This window comes from Gopherus evgoodei, chromosome 4, assembly GCF_007399415.2.
Source record: "Gopherus evgoodei ecotype Sinaloan lineage chromosome 4, rGopEvg1_v1.p, whole genome shotgun sequence".
NCBI classification, from domain to species: domain Eukaryota; kingdom Metazoa; phylum Chordata; order Testudines; family Testudinidae; genus Gopherus; species Gopherus evgoodei.
Window position 1 is genome coordinate 61,184,688 of NC_044325.1, and position 17,623 is coordinate 61,202,310.

Below are 17,623 nucleotides of genomic sequence, written 5' to 3' on the forward strand. Positions count from 1 at the left end.
TCCATTGAAGTATATTTATTGTAACTTTAAGATTATATTTGTGGTTTGGATTAAGATAGTAAGCCATTTTTTGCACTATGCTTTTAAAAGAAGAAATTCAGTTCACCTTTAATCTAAGAACACGTTTACCTGGGTTGCAGTTCAACAGTGCAATTGTTCCAATAGACCAAATGATGTCTTAATTCTATGATGAATAACTCATTCATTAAATAGAAAAAAAACAAACACAAAAAACTAACAAACTCAAAAAAATACCCACATAACCCCTGCTTTGCCCCCCTCCCTCCCCACCTTCAGGGTGGATCTTTGGAATGTTTAAAATTTAAATCTAAAGTGATCAAATACCATACTTTTATCCCTTCTACTTAATGCTTACTGTTCCATTACCCTTCCAGAGGTAGCTAGTTCGATGCTCAAGTCACTGCTACTATAGCTATCTTGTACAGAATTATTAGTTTTATGTTTTGATACATCATTTAGAAGGGTCACAGACAAGAGTTTGGAATCTAGACACTTGGATTATTTTTAAATATTCTCTTTGTGACAAGAGAGCAGCCCAGTCTTATTAGTTCAAAACAGTAACATCAATTAAAATTGATGAAAGTTACATGCAAGTGTCAGGGAGAGAGCACACTTAAATCTGAAAGCATCTTATTTCATCTATGCAAATCTTTCATAATAAACGCTGAAACCCACCTAAAGTTGTTGAGTTTTATTAACAATGCAGAGCTAAACCCAGGTGGACAAACCTATTGAGCGTTGCATGATGTGTCAACCTCTCTTTCCTCATGTGGGACCTAAGTTTTTTGCTATCTTGAACAGACAGAAGGGGTAATGGGCAGCAGCCTGAAGCCATACTTTAACGTTTGATGTCTTTAGAGGATAGTTGCTCAGGGATCTGCTACATCTTTCCTCTCCCCAATTGCCAGTTAATCACCAGCTGGTTTCATTGCTGTACACTACACTGTACTCAGATTTTCTCTTGGTGCAATGCACTCTGGGGCCTAAGAACTCAGAATAAGGTACTGGAAGCCCGCAGCAGGGTTTCACTCCCATTGCTGTCAAATGGGGGCATCAGCAGGAAATCTATTCTTAGAAAGATCTTTTCAATTTGGGGTAGGGAGGGTACAAGAGTGGAAAGAGGAATGAGTGGCTTTACCTTGCAGGTTACTGGAAGTCCACAATTTGGGGGCAGGAGATGGTCAGATCCCAGCCATGGCTTTGGTTCTGATGCATAACAGAAATTAAGCAGCTTGGGCAGAGTTTCACATACTTAGTCTATTCAGTAAAACTCTAAGGAAGTGATCTTCGAGATGGTATCCACTAAACTAATCAAACTGCCAAGTTCTACATAGTTCAATTTATCAAACAAACATTGCCTCTCTCTGGCCTGGTCTACACTATGAATTTAGGTTGAATTTAGCAGCGTTAAATCGAATTAACCCTGTACCCAACCACATGACAAAGCCATTTTTGTCAACATAAAGGGCTCTTAAAATCAATTTCTGTGCTTCTCCCCGACGAGGGGAGTAGCACTGAAAATCGACATTGCCAGTTCGAATTAGGGTCAGTGTGGACGCAATTCGACGGTATTGGCCTCCGGGAGCTATCCCACAGTGCACCATTGTGACCGCTCTGGACAGCAATCTGAACTTGGATGTACTGGCCAGGTAGTCAGGAAAAGTCCTGGGATCTTTTGAACTTCATTTTCTGTTTGCCCAGCGTGGAGAGCTGATCAGTACAGGTGACCATGCAATCCCAGAATTGAAAAAGAGCTCCAGCATGGACCATACAGGAGATACTGGATCTGATTGCTGTATGGGGAGATGAATCCGTGCTATCAGAACTCCGTTCCAAAAGACGGAATGCCAAAACATTTGAAAAAATCTCCAAGGCCATGATGGACAGAGGCCACAAAAAGGACTCAACACAGTGTTGCGTGAAACTTAAGGGAGCTGAGACAAGCGTACTAGAAAGCCAAAGAATCAAACGGACGCTCTGGGACAGAGCCGCAGACATGCCGGTTCTATGCTGAGCTGCAGGCCACCACTACCCCATCCCTGACCATGGACACTGATGATGGGTATTATCAGTCACCATGCCTGAGGATTTTGCAGACCGGGAAGATGAGGAGGAGGAGAAGGACAATGAGGTTGAGGAGCCACACAGCACCGTTCTCCCCAACAGCCAGGATCTTTTTCTCAGCCTGACTGAAATACCCTCCTAACCCGGTACCCGGGCCATGAACCCGTAGAAGGGACCTCTGGTGAGTACCTTTATAAATATAAAACATGGTTTAAAAGCAAGTGTTTAATGATTAATTTTCCCTGAGGACTTGGGATGCATTTGTGACCAGTACAGCTACTGGAAAAGTCTGTTAATGTGTCTGGGAATGGAGCGGAAATCCTCCAGGGACATCTCCATGAAGCTCTCCTGGAGGTATTCTAAAAGCCTTTGCAGAAGGTTTCTGGGGAGAGCAGCCTTATTCCATCCTCCATGGTAGGACACTTTACCACACCATGCTAGTAGCAAGTAATCTGGTATCATTGCATGACAAAGCCTGACAGCGTATGGTCCCAGTGTTTGCTGGCATTCAAGCAACATCCGTTCTGTGTTATCCTCCGGAGAGTGATATCATTCATGGTAACCTGGTTGAAACACGTGAATTTAATTAAGGAGACATTGATAGGTGGCTGTTCCTACTGGGCTGTTTGCCTGTGGCTGAAAAGAAATCCTCCCCACAATTAGCCGAGCGGTCCGGCGGGGCATCGGCACTGAGCTGTTCACGTTTGGCTAGCAGGGATCTTCCCTGATATCAGCCATGCGGTGCGGTGGGGGGAGGGTTAAAGCGGTCATGTCAGAGAAAAGGGAAGGGGGCAGTTTGGTTTCTGCTACTGCATGTTAACACGAAAACCACAGCCCTAAATGGACAACTCAACGGGCTTTGCTTGGCATGGGAAAGGAGGGCACTGCTGTTATGAAGGTTGCAGAAGCCAAAAGACTATGGCACCCCATGGCCACCTGCAAGCCGAATTCTGTTGCCCAGTGTGTTTGATGTCCCATACCAGAGCCGCAACAGCTCAATACAAGATGCAAAAAATCACCTTGTACCGAAATCACATGTGCTATGTAAGGTGAATAGTGTTCACCGTGAAAGAGTATACCCATTGTTCTGTAAAATGTATCTTTTAAAATACTTCTCTCCAGTTATTTTCTGGTCTGGGAAGTAAATCCCTTCCTGCAGCCATTTAAACAGACCCAAGTTCCTGAAGACGCGAGCGTCATGAACCTTTCCCGGCTATCCCACGTTGATGTTGGTGAAACATCCCCTGTGATCCACCAGTGCTTGCAGCACCATTGAAAAGTATCCCTTGCAGCTTATGTACTGGCTGCCTTGGTGGTCCGGTCCCAAGATAAGGACATGGGTTCCGTCTATCGCCCCACCACAGTTAGGGAATCCTATTGCAGCAAAACCATCTACTATGACCTGCACATTTCCCAGAGTCACGACCTTTGATAGCAGCAGTTCAGTGATTGCATTGGCTACTTGCATGACAACAACCCCCACAGTAGAATTGCCCACTCCCAATAGATTCCTGACTGACCGGTCTGGTGTTGCAAGCTTCCAGAGGATTATTGCCACGCGCTTGTGAACTGTGAGGGCTGCTCTCATCTTGGTATTCTTACGCTTCAGGGCAGGAGAAAGCAAGTCACAACGTTCCGTGAAAGTGCCCTTACGCATGCGAAAGTTTCACAGCCACTGGGAATCATCCCAGACCTGCAATGCTATTTGATCCCACCAGTCTGTGCTTGTTTCCTGGGCCCATAATCAGTATTCCACGGCATGAACCTGCCCCATTAACACCATGATGTCCACACTGCCGGGGCCTGTGCTTTGAGAGAAGTCTGTGTCCATGTCCTCATCACTCTCGTCGCTGCGCTGCCATTGCTTCCTTGCCTGTTTTTTCAGCTTCTGGTTCTGCATAAATTGCATGATAATGTGCGAGGTGTTTACAATACTCAGAATTGCTGCAGTGAGCTGAACAGTGAATGTTTGCTGTGCTATGGCATCTGCTCGGGCAATCCAGGGAAAAGGGTACGAAAGGATTGTCTGCCGTTGCTTTCATGGAGGGAGGGTTGACTGACATTTACCCATAATCATCTGACACAATTTTTTGGCCCCATCAGGCATTGGGAGCTCAACTCAGAATTCCAATGGGCGGTGGGGACTGCGGGAACTGTGGGATAGCTACCACAGTGCATCGCTCTGAAAGTCGATGCTTGCCACACACACTGGACGCACACTGCCGAATTAAATGTGCATGAGTGCACTCGACTTTATACAATCTGTTCCCAAAAATCAACGTCTGTAAAATTGTAGTAATTTAGTAGTGTAGACATACTCTCCTTCAGTGAGTGCTTTTGAGCTAAAACTTTGCCCTGTCATTTTATCCGAATTGGTAACTGTCTGTGATCTAGTCAAAATTATCTGCTATGTAAAGAAATAAAATATATTTATTGCTTTCCCCCCCTTTTTTATAATTAGATTTCAGGTACTGTCTATTCTGCTTTACACGAAAGACTATGGATAACTGGAAAGCTAGTAGGTTTAAATATTGAAAAATGAATGAGTTTATGACAATATGCAAATGAAACCTGATTAACTGAATGGGGAGTGATTTTTATTCTCACTGTTAAAGTTTCAGTTTTGTTTTCTGGCAACACCAACATCTGACAACAGCTGTAAGAAAGCCTCTTTGTTAAAGACTCAAAACCCTGACCCCTTCAGTTAAGGGCTAGGAAAGCTCACAAACCCACCTGAAACCAAGGAGGAGTTCTCCAGCAAAACTAAGACTGCCAGCCAATACACGTCAGATATTTCTAGGGTTAAAAACCAGAGTTTTTTATTGTGATGTGGGCAACCAGTCATTTTGGGCCTTCTTTATACATAACGTCCTCTTTCAGGGGCAACAGATTCTTCCTCAAAATGGGGTGGGGGGCATGAGGCACCACCCCCTCTGTGGTCCCAGCCTGTCCCCATCTTCTCCCCAAGACCCTGCCCAAGCCGGGCCAGGGAACCTGGGGCCCACCACCTGTCCGGGGGGCCTCGAGCAGCTGCTGGCCTGTGTCCCCCACTGAGGGCAGGTGGAGGGTCTGCAGCTCGTGATAGCTGACCACGTAGCTCTTACCATGGCCCAGCGGTGGCTTCCAGCCTGCCTAGGTGTGTGTGTGTGTGTGTGTGTACACATGCATCTTGCGGGGTGAGGGGGGGGAGAGGAGGGGCAAGGGGCCGGCCTGTGGCAAAAAGTAGGAGGGCCATGGCCCTTGGCCCCGCCCCCCCCGCCTTGGAGATACTCCTGGGAGCCTCCTGCTTGCTGTGCAGAGGGGGAGGAGTGAAAGGGGTGCTAATGAAATATGTGATAATGTCAGGGTATCCCCCACCCCATGCTCCTTTACCCCATCTCCACAGGGTGTGTGTGGGGAGGGGCGGGGGGGGGACGGGACACAACAGGGTTCAGGATGGAGGGAGCTTGTTGGCAGCTGTTGCTGTTTCAACTTGCTGATCTACTTAAAAAGGCAGTGTACTTAAAGGGGCAATGCGCATCTCTCTCTCACATGCACACAGTGTGTGTGTGTGTGTCTCTCACATGCTGTGTCTCTCCTTCCATTCGTGTGGCCTTGTAGAGTGTGAGGCTACCTTGACAACATGTTAACCCTTGAGGGCTCAGTCAAGTGCTAGTTCATCATTTACCAGTAAAGCATTCCCTGGGAAATATCCCACCCTCTGACTTCCACCACCTCAACCAAGCTTCACTATCATCATTGCTGTGTACAGGATTAAATTGTTTGTTTAAAACATATACTGTGTGTGTGTGTGTAGTCTTTTGTCTGGCAAAAAGAATTCCCTGGAACCTAACCCTCCCCCCCCATTTACATTAATTCTTATTGGGAAATTGGATTTGCTTAACAATGTTTTGCTTAAAGTAGCATTTTTCAGGAACATAACTAAAACGTTAAGCGAGGAGTTACTGTATATCGGTCCTATTACAGGAAATAGCTGGTTGACACTTATTTCAATAGAGAGAGTCCCCTTTCATTCAACAGAGATTAAATTAATCCATGCATACAAGTCACTGGAAAAATTAAATTTATCAGCTCACATGCTGTACTGATGAGAAAAAAAAACTTCATAGCTGAGGATACTATTGATAAACCAAGGCCAGGCACCTTGTCAGATAATTAACAGTGTAAATCTGGTGGACTGGATGTACTGTAATGGGGGTATTCCACTTTATTTCTAAGCAATTATCTGAAACCAGACCACATCAGTAAAGACTGAAACTGTTATATCTAAGGCCATCAACAAGCTGTCAAATGGTAATGCATATATTTGATATCTCAGTCCAGTTTTGGGGAAAGTGTCCACATTACAAAAAATACCCAACCACAACTTTCATTTTTTTACTTTGTGACAGTGTTCTTCTGAAAGCTCCATAAAACCACCTGCTTTAAATGCACAGAAAAAGGTACTTTTAATTTTCTTTAGCAGACCCCGTAATACATTTAAGTCTTCTTGACATAAGCTGTGCTTTGGATAAAAAGACAATTCAATCATTTGTCCATATTTTCAAAACAGTAAACTGATGAAATGACTAAAAATTCAGCTTCAACATTTGTATTATTAACTTGCAGTTCTTTTGGGACAAGATTGTAAAGATTTGGATACATGTAGAGTACTCTGTAAAGAAACTACCACAGCCTTATCTGGTGGTGTTTCTAGAACTATTAATTCAACCAAAGTACTAACGTTGGTAAGCAGGATGTATAAAAGTGATTTTATTTTGTTACTTGAATTATAGATTTTCTTTTTTAAATAAACCTGTTTAAAATTAAATCTGAACTTAATACAAAATGCTCTAAGGCCTAAATTTACAATCTCTTAAAATATTTAAATAAAAAAATAAATATGCTCAATCCATGAGATTATCAAAAAATCTGAGTTAAAGGTAATTTTTCTATAAAAAGGGGAAAACTTTTAACTTTTGTGGCCAAGCTTTATAAATATGGCACAACAGGTCATGTACTGTATTAAGGGCTTGTTTTTGATAAAAATAAAATTTAGATGCTATTTTGTATGTTTAATTACATTCCAGTTACCACCCTAATGCAGCTTGATGTTATACTCATACAAAAGCACATGGGATCTTTTCAGGAGAAGGCAAATACCCAGCATTTATTGAAAATACAACAGTTAGCATATGCTTTTCAGACACACACACACAGTCCCACCACTTGATGTTTATAGTTACCAGTCTGTTGTAGCTTGAGTCAATCTAATGGCCAGTTAGACTGAGCACGAGTGAGGAGCTGGGCTCTTGTCGGTTGCAATCTGATGCTCCAAGGCTTTGCAGGACTTAACCCAGAGTTCCAAACACCCCAGCTTTATAGTTGTAAATTCCCATTTGAGTCCATGCATTTTGCAATGTCATCGTGTAATCATTAGTCCTTAAGTGGTGTTATCATTTGATGGTTATTGCCAGGCTTCCCATCGTTATTTTCTATTTGCTGTCTCGCCTTCGGTGGTGTTTGCCTCACCTCTGAGGTCGTCAGTGCTGCTAACATGTTTAGCATCGGATACAATGGATGTTTTCTGATTGTCTTCTGGTCTTCCAAGTCTCACTTTTTCTTGATCATCTGGACATTTGTGATGGCTTTCAAACCTTATCTTTTCCTGATGCATGCATTCCTCATTCACACAAACAAACAATCTCTTACAGAAACCTTCAAAGGTATACAGACAGCAGTATTGTATATTCAGCAGAATACATTGTAAATCAAGCCTTGCTAAGTCTTATAACTAAAACAATTCACATTGGTTCTTCAGGCCCTCAACATTCTTCTAATCTCCTTAACACAGATACAATACAAGATCCGGTCTCTTACTTAATAAACCATAAAACAAAAATGTATATTTAACTAGAGTGCCTAATTTGTAATACATACAGGAAACCATAGTAGAGATTATAACTCATCCTAAAACAAAAGGGTGACCATAATCAGTCATAAGGATTGTTCTGGTCTGTCATTCCTTTCTGCTATTCAAAAGGGGTGGCTGACAGGATGAACTCAGATTATACATTAATTCTCATGGGACATTATAAAATCCTGCTCCTACATTGACACAAATCATGAGCAAAAAGTACTTCCTGCCAGAGAATAGGTGAGCAGAGCTATGATAGCTGGATGCAGAGCGCTCCCTGTGCAGCTGTCGGGCTGCTGACATTGGATTCCTGCAAATGCAAGGTGCAGAGAAGGCTGTGGTTGCCAACTGTTACTGATGGATTATTTTTTCGCTAATTTCAATGTGTCAAGTAAAATTGACATTTACCAACTATTTAAATCAAATCCTGCCAAGCCTATTTATAAGCCAGCAATTATTTTTGTGATCCATCAAATGATTATTTTGTGTGTAAAACTAAACAGCATTCTTCCAAGACTTTACCAACCTTTTGTGGCTATGCCACTTATGAGTCAGAGAATTACTCAGTGTTCTGGATCTGTTTGCAATCTGAGACTAGCTCAATATATTAAGTCATGAATCTCACCACATGCTCCTAAACGGAAGGTGACCCAGGTGGATGACTGAACTAAGTATATGCAAAGAGCTTTGCTGAGGCTATAAAGGGGAGGCAAAGACTCAAAGGCTGACAAATGACAATCCATACTCTAGCTAATTGCCTTTAAAGGGAAATGGGTTTATGTTAATACTTGCCAGCCCTCTGACTGCTAGATCGAGGCTCTCTCATAAATCAGACTGCAGTTATTTTGATATTACTTATCTCTGACCAAGATGAAAAGGAGCACTTTCCTGTAATATTACTTTCACCTGTAATTATGTCACAGAAGCAGGTAGGGTTGTGTCCTTTTTCCCCCCTCACACAAATAAGTTTGGGTTATGGGCTGTCAATTGCCTACTTCATTCAGCATGTGCTAAGTGCTTTTAAAAAGGGATGTTCAACTTGAAGTTATATCTATCTGAAAGTGCTGCTCCTATTACTGTTACAAACAAGATTATTAAAACAGAAGTTAGTGAAAAAAACCTACTTGTTTACTTTGTGCAATTGACAGCACTTTGTATAGTCCGTTAACAAGGCAGAAAGACTGAGGAGATCCCACTATAAATAAGGATCAAAAAGTATTTCTTTTGTTTGTTTTTTAAATTCCAAAAAAAAGTGAGTTTGATAGTACACCTTTCAGCTTCCTGATTTGAAGGCAAATTTCCTCCTAGGACCATTGTCTGCTACAGACTACGCCTGCAAGTGACACTAGTGCAATATTTTTACATGCTTTCTTGCTCTTCCTTCCCCCGTTCCCCACCTTTTAAAGTTACTTGCTGCCTGCCTGTGAATAGAACTCCCTGCCAGTCCCTGTCTTTTATTTTCTAGTTGTTTGAAGTACCTATAAAAAGACAACTGTACACTCCATGCCATTATTTAATTACAATAACAAAGGACAAATATTCACATTGATATTAATTATCTATGTTTAACATTCCAATTTAGTAACTGCTTCATAATAGATAGGGCCCTACCAAATTCACGGCCATGAAAAATGTGTCATGGACTGTGAAATCTGGTCTCCCCTCTGTGTGCTTTTATCCTATACTATACAGATTTTACTGGGGATCCAGCAATTCTCAAATTGGGGAGCCTGACCCAAAAGTTGCAGGGAGGACTGCAAGGTTATTTGTGGGGGTGAGGGGGAAAGTATCACTTCTGCGCTGCTTTCCGAGGGGTGGCCGGAGAGCAGTGGCTGTTGGCTGGGTACCCAGCTCTGAAGGCAGCACCGTACCAGCAGCAGTGCAGAAGTAAGGGTGGCAATACCATACATACCATGCCACTCTTACTCCTTACTTACTTGATTCCCCCACCCTGATCCTGGCCCACGTTGGCACTGAGCCATTCCCCCTGTGCAACTTAAGGAGTCTAATGGCCCCTCTGAATGCATCTGGCTATCCACCGCCACAAGGGACATTCCAGCAGCCAGGAAGTTAACTGTACTTTATGTCCCATTTCCCTGACGTGCCTCCAGCAGGGGCCAACACAGAGCCAATAAATCACGGTTTTGCAAACTGGGGGTCGGGATCCCTGAGGGGGTCATGAGATTATTACATAGGGGGAGGGGTCGCAAGCTGTCAGCCTCCACTCCAAACCCTGCTTTGCCTCCAGCATTTATAATAATGTTAAATATATATTAAAAAAGTGTTTCTAATTTATAGGGGGGGGGTTACAAGCAGTGGTTTGCTATGTGAAAGGGGACACTAGTACAAAAGTTTGAGAACCACTGCAATAAATCATCTTTATACCACCCAAGTGCTCTCTTTTTTGCAAATCCTCAATGATGAGGTTAAGAACATAACATAAGAACAGCCATACTGGTTCAGACCAAAGGTTTATCTAGCCCAGTATCCTGTCTACTGACAGTGACCAATGCCAGGTGCCCCAGAGGGACTGAACCTAACAGGTAATGATCAAGTGATCTCTCCTCCATCCATCTCCACCCTCTGACAAACAGAGGCTAGGGACACCATTCCTTACCCATTCCGGCTAATAGCCATTAATGGACTTAACCTCCATGAATTTATCTAGTTCCCTTTTAAACGCTGTTATAGTCCTAGCCTTCACAACCTCCTCAGGTAAGGAGTTCCACAAGTTGACTGTGTGCTGTGCAAAGAAGAACTTCCTTTTATTTGTTTTAAACCTGATGCCCATTAATTTCATTTGGTGGCCCCTAGTTCTTGTTTTATAGGAACAAGTAAATAACTTTTCCTTATTTACTTTCTCCATATCACTCATGATTTTATATACCTCTATCATATCCCCCCTTAGTCTCCTCTTTTCCAAGCTGAAAAGTCCTGGCCTCTTTAATCTCTCCTCACATGGGACTCATTCCAAACCCCTAGCAGCAGTAGTGTAGTGGTTTTTAGCCAGGGGTACACAGAGGTCTTCCAGGCAGTACATCAGCTCATCTAGATATTTAACTAGTTTTACAACAGGCTATATAAAAAGCACTGGCAAAGTCTGTACAAACTAAAATCTCATAGACAATGATTTGTTTATACTGCTCTGTATACTATACACTGAAATGTAAGTACAATATTTATATTCCAATTGATTTATTTTATAATTATATGGTAAAAATGAGAAAGTAAGCAATTTTTCAGTAATAATGTGTTGTGACACTTTTGTATTTTTCCGTCTGATTTTGTAAGTTTTTAAATGAGGTGAAACTTGGGGTACACAATACAAATCAGACTCTTGAAAGGGGTACAGTAGTCTGGAAAGGTTGAGAGCCATTGGCGTAGTGGAGAACTAGAGCCACAGAGTTAATACATTAACCACATTAATGAACTTAGAAAGTAGCCTATACCACAGTTTTTTTGCTACTATTTGGAAAAGAGAATTCTATTCAGTGTGAAACATTACATTCCTGGCATAGAAAGTCTAAAACCAAGCTTTCTCCAGCCAGCACTCAAAGCTTTTTAGGCTTCCATGTTCACCCAACTTCACATAAAAAAGCTTTGTGCGCCACCAAATAAAGCTGGCACATCGGTTGAATCTTTCTCCGTCTGGTGCACAGTTTTAAATGGAAGAGATCTGATTACTTTCCTAGCTCCATAGACAGCTCCTCTGTCCCCACATATACATGTAACATTAAGAAAAGTAAAAATGGTCACAGAAAGCTTTGTTAACTTTGAGTTAAGGTTATTTGAGATTATGTCCTCACAACACAAACACTAAAAAAATCAAGAATATCATAAGTTAAGGGAACAGTCCCATCTAACCCAGCAATCTCCAAGCCCCTGCTACCACAATGACACTAAATTCACACTAAGTCTTTTTGGCAATACCATCACCCTCAGCGCACACATCAAGAAAGTGAAAAAGGAAAAAAAAAATCCCACCACAGCGCATCACTTGTGATATTATGAATGTACATAGACATTTAAGCATAAATTTGTTTAGTAGTCTGATTTTACTAAGGTAATAAATTGAATATGTAATCCACTTTGCCTTCTTCCTCCACCTAGTGCAATATCGTATTTTAACAGTATAATTGGTATTACTTTAAATGGTGTGTTCCAAGGCTGTGCACTGTAATGTTATTTTCAAATTGTTTGATGTGCATACACTGACTGCAGTAGTATTCCTGAATTAAAATTCAGCATTTTAAAAAGGGCATTCAGTACAATGGAGTATTGTAGACCGATACTGTATTAGATATCACTGCAGCTGTAATTCCTTGCTTTTTAGTGTTTGCATTGCAAGGAAAGATATTTGAGTGACCAGGTGAGTCCACATGGGGGGAAGATGAGGAAGGTGTCTTTTTACCACATAGTAACCAACAAGGAGTAAAATTCTAGAAGACTAGCAATCTGTAGTTTTCACGTGTTTTAGGAAACATATTTTTTCCTAGCAAAGACAAGGCCTAATTTAACAAAGTTTGTTTGGGAATTCATGCTATTGCAGGTACCTTCCCAACACACAGAAAGACAGTCATTGCTTCAAGTAGCTACACAGATCTTTTCAAACATGTATTAAAAAATGAAACACTCTTAAGCCCACTCAATATATCTATGAGTACATATTTCCATATTAAAAACCCTGAGGCATTATAGATAGCAAGCAACTGGTCACCTAACAAAACCAAGAGAAAATATTAGTTATTGCTTCATATTGTTGATTGTCTCCAGTATTCTAACTGAAAGAAACCTATGATTTGTTTTATAATATATAGAATAATATACCTAATTAGTTTATTAAAGAGAGGATAGTGGCCTTTAATATGGAATTTTAAGAGATTTTTCTCCCTCAGTTTTAGGAATTTGTAGTTAAAGGCTTCCAGTTTAGAAGATTAGAAGCTTGAGATATTGAAATTAGAGCGACGAGAGAACATTCAATCAGCCTATCTGCAAGACTGCACATTTTGATATGATAATTTATGGGTTCAATGCACCTTAATTAAAAATTATTAGTGTGAATACTTGCATTAAGGTAGGAATTTAGGTTTAATTTTAAACATGAAGCAGAGAGAATGTCACACTTTTCCTTGGCCCTCAATGTTTACAAGAAAGAGCAATACTAAAACTAAGATTGATTCAGTCTGCTTAAAAGAATACTGATAAGCAATTTTGTAAGCTGCCAGTTTCACTTTGTGGCTGTTTACACTATGCCAAGGCAGATGCACTTTTGTGCAGGAAAAACAAGATCATTCTGTGTTTAATCCTTCTTCAGCGGAGCCCAATCTAAATCCGAGAGTGTTTGTGAGCACCCCCTCATAACAAGTTCCACCCCTATGATTAAACAAAATGAAAAATTACTCTCAGTAGATTGTGACTGTACGTGTTCTCAGCATTAGCGGGCTCCTTTATCTTAGCTCCTCCATGGTGGGGATTGAGTATATATGTGGCTTCTTGGGATCTTTCTTGGTTAGGAAAAAAATAAGTGGTACTATTCTCCAATACGCAACGCACACATGGCACCGATATAAGATCAACTCACAGTAAACTGCACAGATCTGTGATCCTCTCTCTCTCCTTTCTTATATAATGAAATAATTAATACCAACATTTAAAATCACCAGTAAGCATCAGTAATACCCCACTGAGATCTCTCAAAGCTATTGTTCTAGGTTCTCTGAAGGCTCTTATGGGCCTTGTCTTCAACATGTTGTATTCAAGTCTTGGATTACTATCTATCAGCTCATATGTGAAAATACAAACTGCTTTGTCTACACAAAGATTTACATAAACTTAAATTAATCCATTTAAAATAACAGATCTCTGCTTGTTAACCTCAAAAATATGAAGTGAGCTTTAAATTTCACCCGCTTATTTAACTATCCTGAATAATTTTGTGTCATCTGCAAACTTTGCCACTTCACTGTTCACTCATTAATGATCTGAGAAAGGAAGTATGTTGAACAGCACAGGTCCCAGTACAGAATCTTGGGGGATCCTACTATCTACCTCTCTCCATTGTGGAAATGGACCACTTATTCCTACCCTTTGTTTCCTATATTTTAAACCAGTTACTGATCCACAAGGGGCCCCTCCCTGTTATCCCATATTTCCTTAAGAAACAGTTTCCTTAAGAGGCTTTGGTGAGGACCCTTGTCAAAGGCTTTTTGAAAATCCAAATACCCTATACACCTCTACCCCTTTATAACGTAACCTGATATAACACAAATTTGGATATAACGCGGTAAAGCAGTGCTCCGGGGAGGAGGGGGAGCGGACGGACTGCGCACTCTGGTGGATCAAAGCAAGTTCAATATAACGTGGTTTCACCTATAACGCAGTAATATTTTTTGGCTCCTGAGGACAGCATTATATTGGGGTAGAGGTGTATCAACTGAATCATCCTTATTTATTTCAGCATAAGCTTTCGTGGGCTACAGCTCACTTCTTTGGATGCATAGAATGGAACACGCAGACAGAAGATATTTATACATACAGAGAACATGAAAAGGTGGAAGTACGCATACCAACTATAAGAGTCCAATCAATTGAGATGAGCTATCATCAGCAGGAGAAAAAAAAACCTTTGAAGTGATAATCGAGATGACCCATAGTAGGTGTGAGGAGAACTTAACACAGGGAAATAGATTCAATCAGTGTAATGACCCAACCATTCGCAGTCTCTGTTTAAACCTAAGTTAACTGTATCTAATTTGCATATTAATTCAAGTTCAGCAGTCTTATCCACATGTTTGCTGACACGCTCAAAATGTTTTAAAGATTGGTGAGGCATGGCTTCCCTTTACAAAAGCCGTGTTGAATCTTCCCCAACATACCATATTTATCTGTGAGTTCAATAATCGTGCTTTACTATAGATTCTACCAATTTGCCCAATACAGAAGTTAGGGCCACCAGCTACAGTTGCCAGGATTACCTCTGAAGCCCTCAAAAAAGTAAATCAGCATTACATTAGCTACCATCCAGCCATCTACTACTGAGGCTTCTTTCAGAGATACTTTACATACCAGTTAGTAGTTCCGCAATTTCATATTTGAGTTCCTTCAGAACTCCTGGGAGAAAACCCTCTACTCCTGGTGACATTACTTTTTATCAATTTGTTCTGAAACCTCTTCTATTGACACATCAACGTGGGAGAGTACTTCGGATTTGTTGCCCAAGAATAGCTCTGATGTGGGTATCTACACCACATCCTCTGCAGTGCAGAGAAGCTAAACATTGGTCTTCAATGACTTTATTTTCCCTTAAGTGCTCATTTAACACCTTGGTCATGTAATGGCCACACTGTCTGTTTGGCATGCTTCCCGTTTCCGATGTACTTAAAGAATTTTTTTACCATTACTTTTTGCTTCTTTAGTAAGTTGCTGCTCAAATTCTTTCTGGCTCACCTTAGTATACTTTTACACTTTACCTGCCACAGTTTGGCTATGTCTACACTACGCAGCTTTTAGTGACATAGTCCTGTCACTACAGCTGCGTTGCTAAAAGGTGCTCAGCGTAGCCACTGTTTGTAAGTTCTCCTGCCGCCAAAACACTTCCACTCCCAACAAGCGGTTTTAAACTAAGACAAGGTCTTGGTGGCTGCAAGGTACCATTCAGTGCCTTACTAGCAAAAGGGTAGACAGAGACTTTTAACGCATTATTTTTAAACTAATTAAATGCCATGTTGATAGCTTGTCTCCTTTACAACAGGGTTTGTTCTGGTCTGATTTCAGCTGTAACACAGACAAGACAACTGGGTAGAAAAAATACACATAGATGCACCATGTCTGGCCCTCCTGCAAGCATGATTATTATAACTACAATTCTGAAATACAAGTTTATGAATTCAAACTAATGCTCGTTTTACTAATTCAATAAAATTCTTTGTACAACAGACCTATCCATAACATTTAAGACTATATATCAATGTTTTTTAGACCTAGAATAGAACTATCTTGAATGGAATAGTTTTGATAATGGCTTTTATTTATTCCTTCTAACAAACACGACTAACAAATTACAAATTCCCTTTGAAATTACATTTAATTTTCTATGGAACACCCAGCATAGCTATCAAATTCTCTGTTTAAGGCAGGAAGTTTAGGAGGAATGGAAAGGGAAGGGGTGGGGAAAGGGGAAGTACATCTATAACCAAGAATGTGCCAGTCCTAAAAAATGTAACATACATTACAGTGAAAAAAAGTTATTTTTAGAATTTTTTTTTTCAAAAGTCCTAAAAATGTTAATAGATATTACAAATTAAATCATTTCTTTGGATTTTATCTAAACTTGTTCAGACATTAGTAATTAAACCTAAATATACTTAATGACTCCAGCACAAGTCATGTATTTTCCTCAGAAAACCAAAACTCCCTTTAGCAAAGCAATGCACGGTTCAGCCACAAACTGTCCGTAGATATCTAAGGACTTTCCTCCTTTTTCCCAGGAGTAAAACATCAGTTCCCCATTGAACAAAGTAAATACCTGCAAAACTCAGGATAGGCTTTTCGGCAGTCCTGGTACCTCTCATGTCTCTTTTTAAATTGGAGCTTGTATCATCATCCTGTTAGAAAACGCAGATCTGCCTGATCTTGCTTATTTGGGAGTGCAACTATTTGAAGATACTCTCCCAGGTAAAATGAAGGGACTGATCACGTACTTAATGGCACAGGTAACGTCTCCTTCCAAGGGGCAGCCAATGCGCACGAAAGGCACAGCACGGGCGAGGAGAGAAAGGTGGCCAGGTCGCCCACCGGGCGGGTAGGAGACGAGAGGCGCAGGGCTGCTGCCAGGGGGCAGCCCACGCCCTGGGAAAGGCCGAGCTGCGAGAAGTGTCACGAGAGGCGCGCACCCCCCCGCCGGCAGCAACACCTGTCCCGGAAGAGATACGGCTGGAGAGACAGGCCCTGTCAGCCCCTCCCCCACGGATCTCATCTGGCACCAGCCGGGGCCTAACACATGACGGACAACCTCGCTGTGCCCCGCCGCAAAGGCGCCCCCGCCCCAGGCAGATCCATGCCAGGGATCCCGACTGAGCCGCGGGCTGGGACTCCGCGCTGCCCGGCAGAGGGAGCGGCCCCGGGCTCAGCTCCAAAGCGGGAAGGGCCGTGACCAGGAGCGGTCCCGAGAACCCGGCTGCCCACTCACCCGCTGCTCATGGTCCCGCGCTGCCCGGGCCACTCGAGCCGAGGAGGCGGCGCTGATCCGGGGCAGTCCTAGCGCCGGGGCCCACTCCGCAGAGCCTGCGCCGTTCAAACTGCGGCGCGCTGCATGCCGGGCCGGAGAGAGCCGGGGCTGGCCACGGCGGCCTGCCCCTTCCCCCCCGGAGGCCTTGGCACCGCGCAACGAAACCGCCTCCCCTGGTGGTGACCGGGGGAACTGCACGCGCACGTCACCCGGCAGCCTCAGCCTCTACCTGCGCACCAGCGCTCTCGTGTAACCCCACATGCCCGCCCGGGGCAGCCCGCAGGAAAAGCAGCATCCCTCCCTCGCCCTGCCTGGCTCCAGCCCCCGCTGGTCTCACCCGTCCCCCGATTTCACGTCCCCATTGTCACCAGCCTTTAGCTAACGCGTCCCACCACCCCTCCACAGCAGTCCCTGCT

General features: G+C 42.4%; 1 protein-coding gene across 4 annotated transcripts in view; it reads right to left on the minus strand.

Annotated features, from left to right (window-relative positions):
* The window catches only part of KATNBL1 (katanin regulatory subunit B1 like 1), a 40,299-nt gene extending 22,973 nt beyond the window's left edge, over positions 1-17,326 (minus strand). Inside the window, exons 1-2 of one of the 4 annotated variants that reach the window (XM_030559419.1) lie at positions 17,169-17,326; positions 16,506-16,584 (exon numbers count right to left, since the gene is read on the minus strand). The gene's annotated coding sequence lies outside the window, so the exon portion shown is untranslated. Of the gene's footprint in view, positions 1-16,505; positions 16,585-16,955; positions 17,142-17,168 lie in introns of those variants that run through there. The other 3 variants (XM_030559418.1, XM_030559421.1, XM_030559420.1) reach the window with 3 other exon arrangements.
* Positions 17,327-17,623: the final 297 nt, after the last annotated feature.